Genomic DNA, 17,412 nt, shown 5'->3' on the forward strand with positions numbered 1-17,412 from the left:
TAATTAAATCAATATGCAATATGTAATCTCAAAGTAAATATTTATTAGCATTGCCGTATTAAACAACAGTTGTTTGAATGACTTTATGTTCCTGTTTCTGATGAAGTTAAATAGGTACTACCAATTAACTTCGAGATCATTTAAAACAATTAGCACTTGGGTTCATCCCAATTCATTACAAAATGTAATTCCTTATAATGCACCCTAGCCAGGTGTATCAGCTTTTTCCTCTTACGTTTGAAGTGCTGCATGAAACGGCGGCCTGGCAATTTCCTCCTCTCCCCCGAAAAACAACAAATTAAAAACGACAAAAATAATGTGCCCTAATCATTTGTGGGCGTGGTCCAGAGGGGGCGTTTGGGGCTTTGTCAGCGAGACAAAGCCAAAACTCATCAGTGTCGGCAACGCTGAGACATCGCGCAATGTCCTTTTGTCCTGCCGACTGAAAGGGGGGCGTGGCAAGGATTCGTCGGGGGCGGGAGGACGGTGTGGGCTGGCCATTGTCTCGATTGTCCTTGTTGTTGCACCTAGCCCGGAATTATGTATGTCACACGGCGCGAGAGAAAAAGAATCAGAGGAAGCAGTGGCAGCAGTGGCAGCATTGGAAGCACTGGAAGCCGTGGCAGCGACGACATCTAATTTCTTTGGACATTGTACGTGTGGGTTTTTAATGCTGCCATATGCACAACCCCTGGGCAGACCCTCGCTTTTTACTTTTTATTTTGCCAAATTGAAAGAGCTCGAACAACGACAACAAGTACAATAATAATAAAAGGCCTCAAGACTCGTTTTCTCTGGCGACAGATTGAAGTCACTCAACTTGAAATAAAATGCGACAGCGCTGAACAGTTGCACAATCAAATGGGGACAATATGCGGCGGATATCCTGGAATATCCTTGTTTTCGAGGGTAAGGTATGTTGGACTTTGAAGGCAACGCCAGCGAATATCAATCTGCCTTACCTTTCAATTTGTTGAGAGATACTACATATTATTTTTGTCAACTTATAAATATAAAGATATTACATTTATGTACAATAAATGGAGAAAGATGTGCAAAATTTTCAGATATTAACTCGAATAATATTTTATACACACCCCGTTCATACTATTTACGGAGTAAGAAGCGTTTATCACTGATTTGGTTTGCTATTTCCCTTTTTCGTCAAACATCATTTTTAATTTGAGGCCCGGAAAGCAATGAACAAATTGGTGTTAGCAGAAGCCAAGTGCTCGGGCACAAAGAATAGAAAATATTCAAGCGAGTGGGTGGGGTGGGGGGTGCAGTTACAGTAGCTGGCAGAGGAAAGGCTGGAGGTGGAGTGGGTGCACTTGCCGCAAATGAAAGTGCGTCAATCAACCCTTCCAACCAGCCAGCCAGCTAGCCATCCATCCATCCGTGCACTATCCATAAAAAGTCATAATTGCTATGTAGATGCCAGGACTCCCACTGTCCCACTGCCGCACTGTCCAACTGTCCACTCGACTAATTGCCGCAAGTGACTAAGCAGACGACATCGTTGAGCGGCCATGTCAATATATCACAAAATACCAATTTCACCTTCTCAATCAAAATTACGGCCGGCTACAATATCGAAACGGCATAGAAGTCACCCCCGGGGGAGCTGCGTTTTGTGTAGATTAGTTTAGCATAGTCAGGGGCAATTAAAATGAAAAAGTGTGCGTCTGGGTTGCGTGCAGTGGCCTCATAAGACTCGAGATGGGGGTCATTTGAGCGGGGAGGTTGGTTGGCTCTAGTCGGCTTTAAGCCGCCGAAAAGTTAATTGCAACTTAAAGAGGCGCAGCAGGGCCAACTGATTTCCAGGCGCGGCCAGGACAAACAAATTTTAGACCATCACACAAAGTTTGTTGACCAACGGAAACCAGGAAAGAGACGAGCTTGAGGAAAGGAGGAAGTTTTTGTCCGAAAGCTTAATACTCTACCAAGGATAATATTTTCGGTACAATACGTGTAAGGTAGCCTATATATTTAAGCACCTTTGTGGAAGTCATTGTTCTATACCCAATTAAAAAGAGCATGGAAAGGAGGATATCCGAAAGGGAAAGGGAAAGTTGACTATCCTAACCGCTCATTTTGTGTATCTTTCGTGTGTTTTGTTTCCTTATTTTTTGTTGCGCCTGGACTTCCGGTCAGGATACGCTCCTAATTTGTTTACAAGGGCTAGCCGACGGTCCATACTTTATTTTTGCGCCACACTCAATTGATTCACCTACACAGAAAACGAAACTCTAATTTTAGCTTTCTGGTTAAATGCAGGCGTTCATAGTTTATAAAAGCTTGTTCATATAATATTTACTTTTGTGTTAATTTTATTAACAATTTTTTTGAAGATCACACTACATATATCTTAAATACACACTACAAATATTACAAAGAATTACATACATATTATATTTGTGCTCTGTGTATGCCGCGTTGGGAACTTGGTCATGTAGATTCTACAGTCCTGACGTGTCCCGTGCACATTATGCGCGATGCATGGTGTCCGATAAGAATACAGGACTCAGAAGGACTCGCAGGACTCAATGAAAAGCGCACGGAGGGTTGACTTTCCGACTCATATTCCCGGACTTAGCGCACAAATAATGTGAGCAACAATGGCATTGCGTGATGACCTTATGATGACACCCAGCTGATTATAAAGAAATATCCTGGACTTGGCTTGCGTGCTCGCCTCAAATTCAGCGGAAATGTTTGCAGCAACGGTAAATTATGTAACACACGCAGGATATTCGGAGGCGGGGCAACTGGAAGAGCCTTACCCATTGAAAATCAGCGGAGCGCAGTGGCCTAAGCTCCTGTTGCCAACTCCCATCCATGGACAATGTCCTTAAGCGGCTTTGCTGATGCTCATTTGCACGTATAACTCAGCAAGACCCGACTGGAATAAACTCAGCTCAACTGAGTTGTACCCCCAAAGGCAGCGAAGCGTCACGGCTTAAGAGTACACAGTGAGAAATATAATACATATGTATGTACATATATTTTTGACCAGAATTAGTCGAAATGTAGTAAGTTAAAGATGCTACTTCGCTTAGCTTATTAAGAACAATTGTTTTACTCGAGCATCAAAAATTGATGAGCTGAGATATCGTGTGCACTATAAATTCAGCACTATGCACTATATGATAGCGATTTTTAAACGGGTTAAAACTCTATGGGATCAGGGATAAGTTATATATCCATTTGAACAGATCGAACAGAAAAATTCACCATTATCGCTGTGTTCCAGTGTCAGTATGCGAACGCAGCGAATAGGATCTGTGTGTTTGTGCAACTATTAGTCCCCGAACCATTTTCTCGGAGCTTTGCTTTCAGCTCCAAATTTATGACCACATAAATAACGCAGCAGAAAAACCAGTGGCAGTCGAAGCCAGAAAGAGATAGAGTTGGAGCGAAAGAGATGGCGGCAGGGAGGCATCCGCCGAAAAACCCCACATAACCAAAACGAGATCAAAACGAAGATAAGAGTACCTTGGAAAAATATGGTCATATGGTATATACGGTAATTATGTGGCGTTACCCCAAATAGGTCAATAGTATTATTGTGATTTGTAGAACCAGCACAGTTAAAATAAAATTATCTATTAACCAATGCATATTATTGTATATTCCTTTAATCGTGGCTTGTTATTAATGAACCCACAATTAGGTTTTACTTACTAAGGAGGGATTCTTTATTTTTGGATTTATCAATTTGGTATTCTTGATTTCCTGTAAAGGAGCTCGAATTAAACGATAGCCCAATCTAAGTCCATCATGACTCTCACTATCAGTGAGCTAGCCTCTACGGTATGGTAAAAAACCTGCTGCTCGCATTCATTCATTTCATATGCATATTTATAGCTTAAATAAATAACAAATAATATGGCTATAAATTTTGTCACTCTCTTTTGTTTCAATAGCCAGCCAACAACCAGAGACAGGCCGAGATCCGAAACTGAACCGAGCAGAAGGAAGTCCAGTCCCCAGACTATAGCCATGTATTTACATATATATGTATTTACATACATAGATGTATCGGGCGCAGTTCATATTGATAAATATTAAATATGCATAAATAAAACTCGACACGACTCGACAAATGAACGGCGAAAATGTTCGTTTGATGCCAAAATGCCACACTCGAAAAACTAGTTTGGTGTCAGGGAAACAGGGTGGATAGGGGGGTACGGGGGAAAAACCATGACAGTTTTCTGGCCATAAATCACTGACATGTGGCCTAGGTATCTCTCCTGTCCCGATAAGACCGCCACCGGAGATAACACCAATTTGTTGTAGCTAAATCTTTATCGCAGCACTTCCGTGCGGTTTTGCTTTTTATTTATTTATTTTTGTATTTTTTTCGAGTGCAGCAGGGAGATAAATTAAAACCATGTAAGTGGTTAATTAAACGCGTTTTACCCGCACTCGCCTGGCTCATATCGTCCTCGAATATATAGCATATGTTGTGGGGCGCACTCGATAAGATAGGCGAAGATACGACTGCCGGTTGAATAACTGGGAGAACATTCCCAGCTTAGAATATTCTAGAGTGGAATATTTAATTTTGTTTTAAATCTATCATAAAGTGTTATACAATTATAGACAGGAATTTAGGTGGCTATGCTAAGAAACAAACTTACACTTTACGATTTTGGTTGAACTTAAGGAGAGAGCCCATTTACATTACGGTTATGCGAGATGTGTTTTATGGCCTTTTTATTTTGAGTGGTGTCTGCTTGGGGCAAAAGCGTTGACAGCATTTGTTGAATTTTCAAATTGAAGCAGCAAAGAGATGCTTATACTCCAAACGCCATATCCTAAGGGCGGAGATGGGGCAGGAGAACTGGATGTTGGAAAGCATTCCATTTTCATCATGTGCTATCATGTGCTATCTCGGAGATATTTTCGGTCTCGCATGCAGATATGCGTTCGGATATGTACATTGTACAATATTGCATAAATTATTGATGCCAACTTTTATTTATTCCCATTCTTTTGCCCACATACGATACGTATTTTTACATATTTGAAGACAGTTGGCAGTCGGCAAACAGACGCACACTCGAAAACAAATGCGATGGTATAGACAGTCAGTTCGTCTGTCAGTCGCTCCTCGCTCGTCGCTCGTCATATTTGCGTGTTTGCATTTAATCATCGAAATCCATGCAGCGGCAGTGGCAGTGGCAGTGGCATGCCACGCCCACACTTCTGGGCGCAGACCACAACCCTTTCGGCAGAACCCCACCCACTTCCGCCCCTCTGCCCCGAGCAACTTTTGCGTTATTTGCATTTGCTGGAAGTTGTTCTCCGTTGATTCGCCTCTTTTTTCAGCAATATAATTTCCACTTTATGGTCTGACTTCAAAAACAATAAAAGAAGAGCAGCCAAAAGTATTTGGATTATCCAGATGAAGGGCTGGATCTTCTTTTATAGCGTGGACTTTAATGTCCAATCGCATGGAAATAGCAGGAAGTCCATAGTAATTTACAGAAATTACAACAGGTACAAGATCCCATTATTTTAAGATATTGTACTGCTTAAGCCCTCACATGAATTTAAACATTTTCCGTATGCCCTTTCACATATGAATGCTTTAAAAGGAAAAATTGTAACTCTAATTGACAGCTAACATGGACTAATTCGGGACACATCGGTGCAATTCTTCCTTAATCATCCTGACTTCACAAAAAATGAAATAATCTCTCATAATTGTCAGTTGACATGAAACAACTATTTTGTTTGCGTTGTTACGCAGGTTGCCAATGAATTGCTTGCCTCTGGTCATGTCCAGTCAGCTTTTGGTAATCGGAAAAGCTTATCGGGTGGTGAAAAGTCCCCCAACAAATTTGCGCAATGAAAACAACTCCATCAATAAACCAGGAATCTACTACAGAACACTCGAAATCAAGGTAGCAATGAGGACGACAATCTGTCAATTAGTTATCATGTTCAGTGTCAGCACAGTATGATTTTGATTTAATTTTATGGGCCAAGTCACGATATGGGCCAAAGGCTTGATAGGGCCATATGCGTATATAAAAGTGCTGATAGTGGATATGGTGATAGTCATACAAGTAATCCTACATTTCATATGCTGACAAAAAAACCAACCAAAGCTACATGAAATGTATTATGCTATATATATACTTTGGAAATACTGGATTAATGGATGTTGCTGAATATTACTATGCTGTTTAAACTATAGTTATATAACCACTGACATATGGCTAGTGTTTTATACTACTACATATAGAACTTTTCTCACTGTGCAGCGAACGAAAGGGATAGAAAATGACAGATAGACGTAGCAGGGATATTCAGGGATCCTTTGTAACACCGCAAACTGTGTCCAGCATTTCTGCGTGTTTATAAAAAATTAAAAATAAAAATCTGTGCCCAGGGTCCACGTTGGAAAAGCACGTGCCACGCCCCCCCTAACGCCCACATTGTCCACTCTGCTTGCCACATGCCAGTGCACTGGCAACCACCGCCCTCCCTCGTCCACTGGACAATGCCGAATTTTGGTTATAGTTGGCTTTTACACTGCCGGCCATCATCCATTGTTGCCACTGCTGTTGGCCATTGTTATTCTTATTCCTGTTGTTTTGCTGCCACCGCTAAGGCAACGCATTTGGAATTCAAATTGGAATTTCAGTACAGTCGGAAGTCCTTAGGCAGTCGAATAAAAGTTGATAAAAAGTTCCACAAATTTTGGATATTACCACGTATTTCAGTGGTCAGAGAATGTTAGTTAATTAGGGATAAAATCTATGCTGTTATGTTTAATTTTAATTTATGCTTTTTAATTTTATGGCATTTTTATTAACGAATGCATTTCATTTAGGTATACACTTTTGAAGGCGATCTTATATTTAAGTTTTTATTAGGGAATTATTTAGCCTGCTCTGTTCGCTTACAGTTTTCCGTAAACTTTTTCTGTCTGGACTTTAGTTTCAGGTTCTGCGCTGCAATGTTTTTCCTACTTCCATTTGCTTTTATTGCATATTTGTATTTTGCATTGTTATTGGCCATGCTTGGTTATTTTTGTGAGTGGGAGGAGTTGAGCGAGGGAGGAGGAGACTCTCATTTGTTGTTGGCTTTCCCCTTCATTTTTCACATCAGCCGCACAGTTTCCCATTTTCCAACTTATTCCCTTTTCCCTTTTTCCTTTTTGCGGTTGTCCATTTGTTGTGCGACTCTGCCTTTGTTTAACTTGTATATTTTTCAGGTTTTTTAGGCACGGGCGGATTGTGTTTCGCAGGCTTTTTCCAAACTATTTGTTTGATACATGGGCATAAAATAATTTGCAAGTGATTTTCAGCATTAACGACAAGAATGGAGGCATTAAAAATGCAAAAAGCGTTGGCTCATTCATAATGCAAGGGCCAAATAAGAGAAAAGGGGTTAAGGGTGGCGCAACTGCAATCGCATGAATAATATATAAGCGTGTGGGCACGGGGGGCATGGCGCTGGGTATCCTGCAAAGCCACTTTAATCAACTCTTCTGCGGTGCATTTCAAAGCAAACGTCAGCCAATCCGGGCGATCCCAGAAAAGCCCCCGAACAAAAGCCGTACAAAACCCAAACTGAGCTGTCAACGCTTCTCCAATCCAATCCACCAACACCAGAGCCAGTACCAGCACCAGCACCAGCACCCCACCCACCCACGTGTCCCCCACTTGTCACCCGATTTGCCACCGTCCACAGTCCGCCGCTCCTTTTGGCACGATTACAAGCTTTACGCTCGCCGTTTCTGCTGCATGCAAATCCCCTTTTGACACTTGACCGCTTGACCAGCGCAGGTCAAGCATTTTCCAAACACCGCCCACAACCCACCGCCCAGCAGCGAACGCCCATGGGCCACCCGCTCATTTCCTTGATGGCTTCGTGGGTGTCATAATTTGTAATCCTGCAGCGCAGCCTGTTTAATTTTCACACCTTTGTGCTCGTCGCTGCAACAGCTCAACTCGAATTCCCGACACACGACCAACGGCGGATTAAGCGGCTCATCTGGACATCTGGACATTTGGCCAACTGGCCACTTCACAGCCCTGTACAGTGGAACACTTGACCCCGGTGGGGAAAATTAATAAGCTAAAGCGAACTCGAAACTTTGGCCATTACAGAAGTGTATTCGTCTGGAGATTAGGCAAAGGGCACATCAAAAGCTAGATGAACAAGACTTCGAGGTGCAAGTCGAAAAGGGCGTTTTAAATCGATATCAATGTGATATTTCTTAATATTGCTAATGACATCCTGAATAAACATCGTGTTATTGCTAACTCTCTTAGTTAAATGTAACTAATAATAAAATGAAGAAGGCATTGGTTAGTTAACACCTGATGGGAAGCAGTAAACTTTTATTGGGTAAAGCTCTTAAACGAAACGTACATAAGCATGCAATAAGTGAGACATTAGGACAAATGGAAAAAATCCATAATCATTCACAAACGAAATTTACACAATTTCAGCTTATCCCTGGGCTTATATCTGCACTCAAAGTTAATTTTTTCATAGATTTCCTTACCGCTTATGACTGACAAAAAAAATCATTACTGCCGAGTCTCTCCCACAGCTTTCGACAGATTTCGGTTTAGCAGGGTTAAGTAGATACATATGCATATCCACCAAATCGTTTAGCATGATAATCGAAATGGATTTGCCCCTCAAGTGCTTGCCCCTTGTCTTGAGTCTGTGTCTCTCTAATGCTGCATGCCCCGCCGCTCCTTTCTGCCCCGTCTCTATCCTACGACTTAACGCCCGGTTTTGGCAATGCCTCAAACGACAAGTTGGCCTGCACTGAAAACAAATAGCATACTTTAAATCAAGTCCTAATCGATTACATACATCAGTTAATATTCAGGATAGACGAGGGCTCTTGCTAACTTACGTTCACTATACGATAAACTCTACGAGAAATTGTGTTTTTACACCAAATTAGATGGGCAATGCTTTTCTTTCTCTGTAGGGAGATGAACAAATCTTCGATGACCGTCGAAGGAGTTGGCATCGCCGGAGGAGCGCGGGGTAGTGGCACTGGATCTGGCACTGGCACTGGCACTGGCACTCCAGTTGTTGGGTGAGGAGTCTGGGTCTTCGGCTGAGCCTGGCGCTCGCCATCATCAAGTTGGCGTGTTTATGGGCCAAGCGGCACAATTAACATGTCGCGGCTTTTAGCGTCTCTGGCAGCGGCAACAACTTCGGAGGCAGCTTGCACAAAATGACATATGAGGCGCATAATTGAAACTTCAAAGGAGCAGGGGCGGCGTTCGGGGCATAAATTAGGCGGCTGATCGCTCCGGAATGGCGATGTTGCTGAAGGTGAGGAGTTCCATCCGCCGAGAACACGGGGTCGTCATCGTTTTGGATCCATTAGCGACGTGTGGCGGCGACGGGGATGTGGAAGTGGCAACAGTGGAACAGCAACTGAAACACCGGCCACATTAGCTACAGTAGCCCCCGTCCCGTTTGTCTTGCCGCGCCCTTCCATTAACACAACATATACCCATATAGTTGCCGTAGTTGTTGCTACATGGAAATCAATAAAATACTGAAACACCGGCCACATTAGCTACAGTAGCCCCCGTCCCGTTTGTCTTGCCGCGCCCTTCCATTAACACAACATATACCCATATAGTTGCCGTAGTTGTTGCTACATGGAAATCAATAAAAATCTGCGTGTGCGGTGATCTAGCATCCAAATGGGAACTGCCAAGATCCACACAGAGCGAAAAGTAACTACCTAACTAGCAGCGAAAGATCTAAGAACTCAATACTTAAATGCAATATAAGTCAAATATTTTCTTTGCGAAAAAAAACCAATATTTTCAGTTTGTATGATAGTAATATTCATTTACTTCGGCATTTCGCTCAGTGTCCCCCTTAAGTTCAAGGGGAGGCCGCCAGTGACAGGGACGGCAACTGTCGCAGAGGGAGATGAAAAATGTTGTCTCATTGTCGGCATTTGTGTTTTCCCGCCGATTTCCATATTTTACGCCATAAATTAAGCACTTGAGGAGCCCAAACGCCGAACCACTTAAAGGCAAAAGAAAATTCTCAATTGTTGCAGCGCAGATAAGGAAATTGAACGTTTTGTCTGGGCTAAAACTCCGAACCGGAAGAGTCAAATCCGAAGATACTCGGCTGCGTGTGGGAAAAAAGAAAATCAGAGAAAAGAAGAGAGAAGAAAAGCCCGCAAAGGGCAAACGAACACGCAACAAATCTGCCGTTTACTTACCAGCACTCGCCGCACTTTCCACCCGAAATACCCATATGTGGAGACACCTTCGACCGCCAAGTCCAAGTCCAGTCCAAGTCGAGTCTCAGCCCCAGTTCCATCCGACGGACGATTTTCCGTTCGAGTCTTCCCGGCAGACACTTTGCTGGAGCTTAAGCACTGCCAGACACGCCAATGGCAACCAAAGTCAATAGCCAGACAAATGAAAAGCTCTGCTCGAGAGCGAAAAACTGTGAGAACCGAATGTTGGTGCCGGGCTCCAGGGAAAGTTCTAAATGATGCAGGGCAGGGAAAACAGAAGTCTGAGATGCTCTTTCGGAAGACAGAAAGCTGTGGCGAGTCCAAGAAATTTGAGCATGCAAATGATTGGCATACAAGCAAAAACTATTAAACAGTTGGATTTAAATTACAGTTTTAGAACTATATAAAAAATAGTTTATTAGTTTTCCTAACAAATATGTAGAAATTATAAATAAACCCACTAGGCTATATATAAGCCATTAAATATATATTATATGTATATATATAGATCTCAGAATTAGTTTTCAAAAGTCCTAGTACAAACCAGTGGAGCGCAAACTTTGCTGCGCTTCCCCGTAAAGAGGTAGAGCATAAAACGGTTGATTCCGCACGAATAAGCATCTTGGTGGGGCTCGAGCCCACTCTCCACCCAATCCGACTCATCCTGGAGGGCCAAAGGATGCGCAGTGAGGAAGGAAGAAGGACGAGCGGGAGGAAGCCCCAGCGAAGCGTAAACATTTTACACTTTTGTGTGCAATGAAAGCGACGCCATCTTGATGTGGATGTGAATGGGAGTCTAGGAACGGGGAATCCGTCGACGAAACGGGTTCGGAGTCGCCAAAGGACTATAAAATCATTTGAGCTATGCCCCACACCGAAAGCGGGCTTCTTCTTTTGAGCAGCCTTTCACTTTCTTATCGCGCCTCCTGCAATTTGTCATAAATTCAGCAATTTATAGGCCAGCTCGTAAAGTGCATGAAAAATGCGACAAAATTGCAGCAAACAGTAAGTAAACACACTGCACGCCGAAAATGGAGGGGGAGGGGAGGGGAGGGGATGAAATTCGTTTGCTGCTTAGATGGCAACTAAGTGTGGTTCCTAGTGGTTCGTGGTGGTTCGTGGTGGTTCCTGGCGGTTTCTCTGCATCCTTGCCGACACGTAAGCCAAAATGCAAATGTAAAGCAACACCTCCTGCCTCCCCCACCACGCCCACCACGCAAAACATTTGCATTAATCATGTTTGCATTGCATTATGCAGCAGCATACAGTAGCAGATGGGCGTGGAGGCGGCCTAGAGGGGCGTGGTCGGGCTTAAAGCCCCACAGCACACACTCCAAATATGCGCTGGGCTTGGGTTCGGTCCGCTTTTCCATGCGAAGGACAGAAACTCATGCATAAATATTTTTTTTGCATAAACAAAAGTGTTGAAAATGCAATTTGCTCCGTTTGTGGGCAGAAGGGGCGTGGCAGTAGGAGTATTCTGCGGCGTGATGCTTAGTGTGAGGCCAAACCCACAATAAAAACACAAAAAATAAAATAGATGAGTGCGGGTATGATGCCAGAACAAGAAAGCTACAAACATGTGGTTAGTGAAATATATCATGAAGCTTACACTTGGGGATCTACACTGAAAATAGCTACGAAAAGGCATCACTGATTAAGCATAAAATGTACCAAAAGATGTTAGTTTGTATACAAAATAAACGATCATAAATGTCTATATTATATGAACAATCAAATGTTTCAATTTAAAAAAGTAACCTTTTTTCCAACTAAAGCCAAACTCTAAATATTTTCATATTTTCTGCAAACCCACAATTATTTCCCCATTGTTTATTCCGCGTGGAAAAATAAAAAGTCTCATCCTCTAAAATGGAAAGCAGAGCTTTTCCGTGGAACTCTTAGCTTCTGCCCGTGGACATTGTCCCTGGGCCACAAGAAAAACGACGCGGCCTATGCGGCGTATGCGTATGTTTCGAGTCCACATTATGTATACGCACGGTGGCACCATTCCCCCGAGAGAGAGTGAGCGAGAGAGAGAGAGAGAGAGGGGGAGAGAGAGAGAGAGAGGGAGAGAGATATGCTGATGGCCGAGGGGGACCAGACACATTTATATGGCAAACTGTTTTTAATGCTTTTAATGCGCCAAAGTGTTGTTTCATTTTCATTATTTGCACAAGCTGCCACACATTTAAATGCCAGTCCTCCCCTCTGGCTGGTTGATTGTGTGTGTGCAGCTGTTGAGCTATAATCATAATTTCATAAAGCACATTTTCACAAAAGCTTTCAGCACCCTAAACTGCATTGTAATTACAACGAAAGCGTTGGCATGCGAAGCGAGGGGATCCGACATCGCAGGGCTGTTGGGGCCGATGTGCACCACCACCACAAAGGACGAAAGGACCCGCGTATTTCGTTGCTGCAGCGCCGCCAAGGAGCGAACGGAGCGAAAGGATACCGGTATCCAACATGTTGGTCCTCACTGCTGGGTTGTCAGCCCGGCCTTAGCCGCCTTATCTAATCCAGCAGTTCTTGAGAATTGGAAAAGTATTCTAAGTACTATATCAACAAGAAATCGCTGAGAACGGCGCTTATATTATCAATCCATTTCTTATCGCAACAATAATATTAATAACATAAAAAGAGGATGTTCTCACTTACCGGTCTGTCTCGTAGTTCTTAGCGCAAAATGATTATATAACCCCTGAATAGGTAATGCTGTTGTTACATTTTGTAAGTTTCCTCGTATTCCCTAGAAAACCTGGCAATCCTGGCAATCCTGGCTTGCTGGAACAAGAGGGAAATGCAATTGGTGGGGGCAACTTCACTTGTTACACTCGTTGTTGTTGCTGTCGCACCCCGATCCGCGTTTCCCCATCCTGACTCGCCTTCACCCTACACCCTTCACCCCTCACCCTACTGCGTGTTGCGTGTTGATTTCGACGCATAAATATTTCAAAGGGTTCAAACAAAATGGCGTCGACGCGCAATAAATACCAGAGCTATGCATGTGTGCTCGTCGTGCGAGAGAGCGAGCCTGCGCCTGTGTGCGTGCGTGTGTGTGTGTGTGTGTGCGAAAATGTAACCCTTTCTGGCCGTGTAATAAAAGTGAATTTATGCAATATTTCTGCGCCTTTGTGCAAATGGCATTTGTAATGCCTCGAACAACAAACAGCAACCAGCAACCAGCGACGAAAGTGTCCTCGCCAGGCGTGTTTGTTATGCTAATGGGCCACCAACAAGGCATTATGCCCGATCCAATCGAGTGCCATCGCAGGAAACACGAATTTTCGCGCTGAATCTATTAAATAATAATTAAAACATTTGCCCAAATATATTCATCAAGAGGGTTTTCACCGAAGTTTGGAAAATTTGTTTGCTTTCGGCGATAAAAGAATTGACAAATGAGCTAGCCATTAAAATTATTTATTAATCGGATTTTTTTATTTTAGAAACATTTTTGAATTGCTTATTTCAAACTTTTGATTGTGTGAATCATAAAATAATGCTTATATAAATATTAATCTCAATTTTTAAAGGGTCGGCGTGACTGTTTTGGGCGGTTAGTGGACTTCAAAAGGTGCGTTGCACTCAAATTAATAAACAAAAAATTGTAAACATATTCATTGTGTGAGCGTGACAGTTTTGGACATTAGAAGGGGCGCTGTGTCTATGTCTCTGCAATCTGGATGCCTAATCCCATTTTCTAGCTTTTATAGTTCCTGAGATGCAGGCGTTTTACGGACAGACAGACGGCCAGATCGACTCGGCTATTGATCCTAATTAAGAATATATATACTTTATAGAGTAACGCTTAGTTCTACCAGATAAATACTCTTAGCCGTACGTTAAAGTCGAGAGCTTAATCGTATCTTTTAATCTTTTAAAGATCCTGAGATCGAGTCCTTCATACGGACAGACAGACGGACATGCCCAGATGGACTCGGGTAGTGGTCTTGATCACGAATATATATGTATATATGTATAAGTGTATTCGCTTGAGCTAGAAAAAGGGTCCCAAATAGCGGCCGCACCTTCACAAATTGTAAGGACTATGTGGTCTTAGGTTGTCTTTTAATTTGATCCAAATCGAACGATAGTTTCCTGTCTTATAAAGGCTCTATTTTTTTTAAATTGAGGGCCAGTGGGTAATGGTTCTTCCCATCACCTGGACACCTCCACAACCCAAACTTCTTGGACTCTCGCCGAAGAATTATTGCAACACTTGTTGCCTGTCACTACAAATGTTTGTCGAAGGGTTAAGGTGGCCTGGCACCAACACCTGGGTACCAGCCAAAGAACCAACCGAAGCTGAAATGCTGGTGAATTTTCGTGCCAGTTACAACTTGCAGAACCAGGGGAAAAGTGGCAAGAATAAATATCAAAAGCAGAACAATAGAGGCGGGAAAACAGCTATCCATCGCCTCGGGAGGTTCGCATACGTTGAAAATATAGAGAGTGAGGAAAAAGAGGTGATTTTCACTAGCTTGAGAAGGCAAAGGCAAAGAGGCCTACAAATGTCATTCAAGCGCTTGGTTGCACATAATAGCAAAGGAACCAGTAGAGGTGCACTGAAAGAAATGTATAGAGAAATATGTATAAATTAGCTCAGAAGCATGCAAGCTCTGATATTAGAATTTAAATAAAGATATTTTTTTTTGATCGACTTTAATCGATAATGCAATATTTTGGGCTAACAAAATAACATGAATTTTATTATTTCTTAGATCTGAGTCGAATTTTTTCAATGTATTACGTCTATGGCCAGGAGTTGTCGGTCTTCTCAAGTGCCAATGGTTTTCCGCCTTTGGCTTTTTGGCCGAAACGGAAATCCATTAGGTTTACCCCATTGTGTCCCGCTCTTCATCCTCATCCTCTCAAGCGCTGCAGTTTGCAGTTGAGGGAGAAGATTTCCGTTTGACATGGCACAGACCCCCTTAACCCATTGTGTGCCTACTGCCTAGCACTCTTCCCTTCACAATCTCGAAAACGTTTTGCATACATTTCGATTTGGGTCGAATCGCAGGTTTATGCGTTTTGATTAGCATAAATCAAAGTAAGTCGGAGGTAGCCATGACTTAGGCACGTTTCCATCGGTCCAAAATCACCGCATCTTTATATTTTTCGCTTGTAAAACACTCGGAGGAACTGCTTTGGAAACACCTTTCTCTTGGCGAAAACAAACATGTACATGTATTCAAATACGAAACCAGAAATCCGAAATCCGAAACGCAACAAAGCGAGCCTGATGAAAACATTAACATTATACCCGAGATTTTTTATGGCTACTTCAATTTTTGATGGTTGCGCAAGCTCGAGATACTTTTATACGGCGCTGGGTGTTATGATTACTTTGCGGCACTAGATCAACAAATATAAATATTTATTTCATTTTTAACACAGCAATAAAGTCTACTTACCAAAATATTTTCTTTAAGTTCTGGAAGTATGTGATAAATGAAACAAAACAATGATGACTCTATCCAATATGGAAAATAAATAAAAAGGTTGAAAGAACATTCTTTTGAAGGAAAACCTTGGCTCAAAAAGAGAATTAAATCGTCTTCATGTTCGAGATTCGTTTTCCCTGATTTGGGTGTTCCTTATAACAAATAAGCATTGGCTTTTTGGAGTTTTTTGGAGAATGCGCATGCGAGTGTACCATAAAATTCGTTAAGTATTCGCCGCGACAGACAAGAGACAATCGTAAAAAAAAAAACACAAAAAGAAGCCTAACACCGCGCACAAATCGTTAATGACGAAGTATTTGTGTTGTTTTTAATTGCCCGTTGGGCGGCTTGACAGCCTCTGGGAAGTTGATGAATTCGCGACGCCCGCATCGGTCAACCACATTTACATTTGGCCAGGTGGAAAGGCGGTAGAAAGGCGGAGGGAGCGGTGAGGTGGGCAAATACCCGCTGGAGTCACCTGTTTTTTTGGTTGGCAGGAAATGCAGTGCGGCTCGTCAGTGTCAGTGTCAAAAGTCGGACTTCGGACGACTGAGACATTACAGAAATATCTTGATAACTCAATCTCCGAATCTTAAAAGGGGGGAGGATACTGCGCAGAAAACACCAGCGTCATGGAAGTCCGCCTGTCAGTCAGCTCAGATCCCAGCGGATCATGACTTGGCTGTTCCATGGCCCAGGAGCGGTGGAAATGTTGCCACAAAGTCGTGGTCGTGGCCACAAATTGGCTTGATCGGTGCCGGCTTGAAGTCAATTTGCGACGGCTTAGGCCCATGGACCATGGATCGATCGATCGATTGGCATCAGTCTGACTCTCATCTGACTGAACTCGGAAAACTGACTTGCTGACTGACGGACGACGGACTAAATCTCCCGAGCAAGTACTAAGTACCTGGGGATGAGGGACAAACGAACTGCGAAAGTGCTCCACAAAACATATGGCACACAATTATCCAACTGACAGTGACGATGTGTTAAGAAATGCCAAAATACAAGCCCGTTTTCGGAGGTTACCAACTAGTTGATACCCTGGAAACGTTGTTTAGTGTTTTGTATACTTAAAACTAACTAAATGACCAATGTTTATAAGTCCGAGAATTGGAGTTATTAAAAAATTGCAGGAACAATTGTATACAATATTTATACCGCGTAACAATTTTAAATGTCCAAAACCGCGAGATGCATTACACCCGCTTGATACCCTTCCTTTCTCCTACAAAAACAAACAGCGAATGGAATATGAAAATGATGAAGGAAGTAAATGGGAAATCTGTGGCACCCAAAGGCCACGGCCACGGACTGGAACCGGGTGCCTTGGATCCAGCAGCAGCGGATCCCAGGGAACCAGAGGCGGCACATGGCGCCCCCTGTGCGGCATTTATCATGGGGCCTCCAGAGCACTATATTTAGACGACGGGCTAATGGATGCAGCAGGGAAATAGAGGCAGATAGGGACAATGGGGAGGGAGTGGGAGGGAGGCAGATCCGATCCGACCTGGCACAGGCCACACTTTCAAATTCATATTTATTGTCTAGGCTGCGGACTGAGTGCATTTTTATATATGGCAGTCCATTTGCCGCCGACTCTCCCACCAGCTCCCAAAACCAAAATAAACAATAATTGAACATGCACGAGAAGAAATTCTGAATTTCACTAGCTACCTACTTATTGAAAATCGT

Source organism: Drosophila teissieri, chromosome 2R (assembly GCF_016746235.2).
Source record: "Drosophila teissieri strain GT53w chromosome 2R, Prin_Dtei_1.1, whole genome shotgun sequence".
NCBI classification, from domain to species: Eukaryota; Metazoa; Arthropoda; class Insecta; order Diptera; family Drosophilidae; genus Drosophila; species Drosophila teissieri.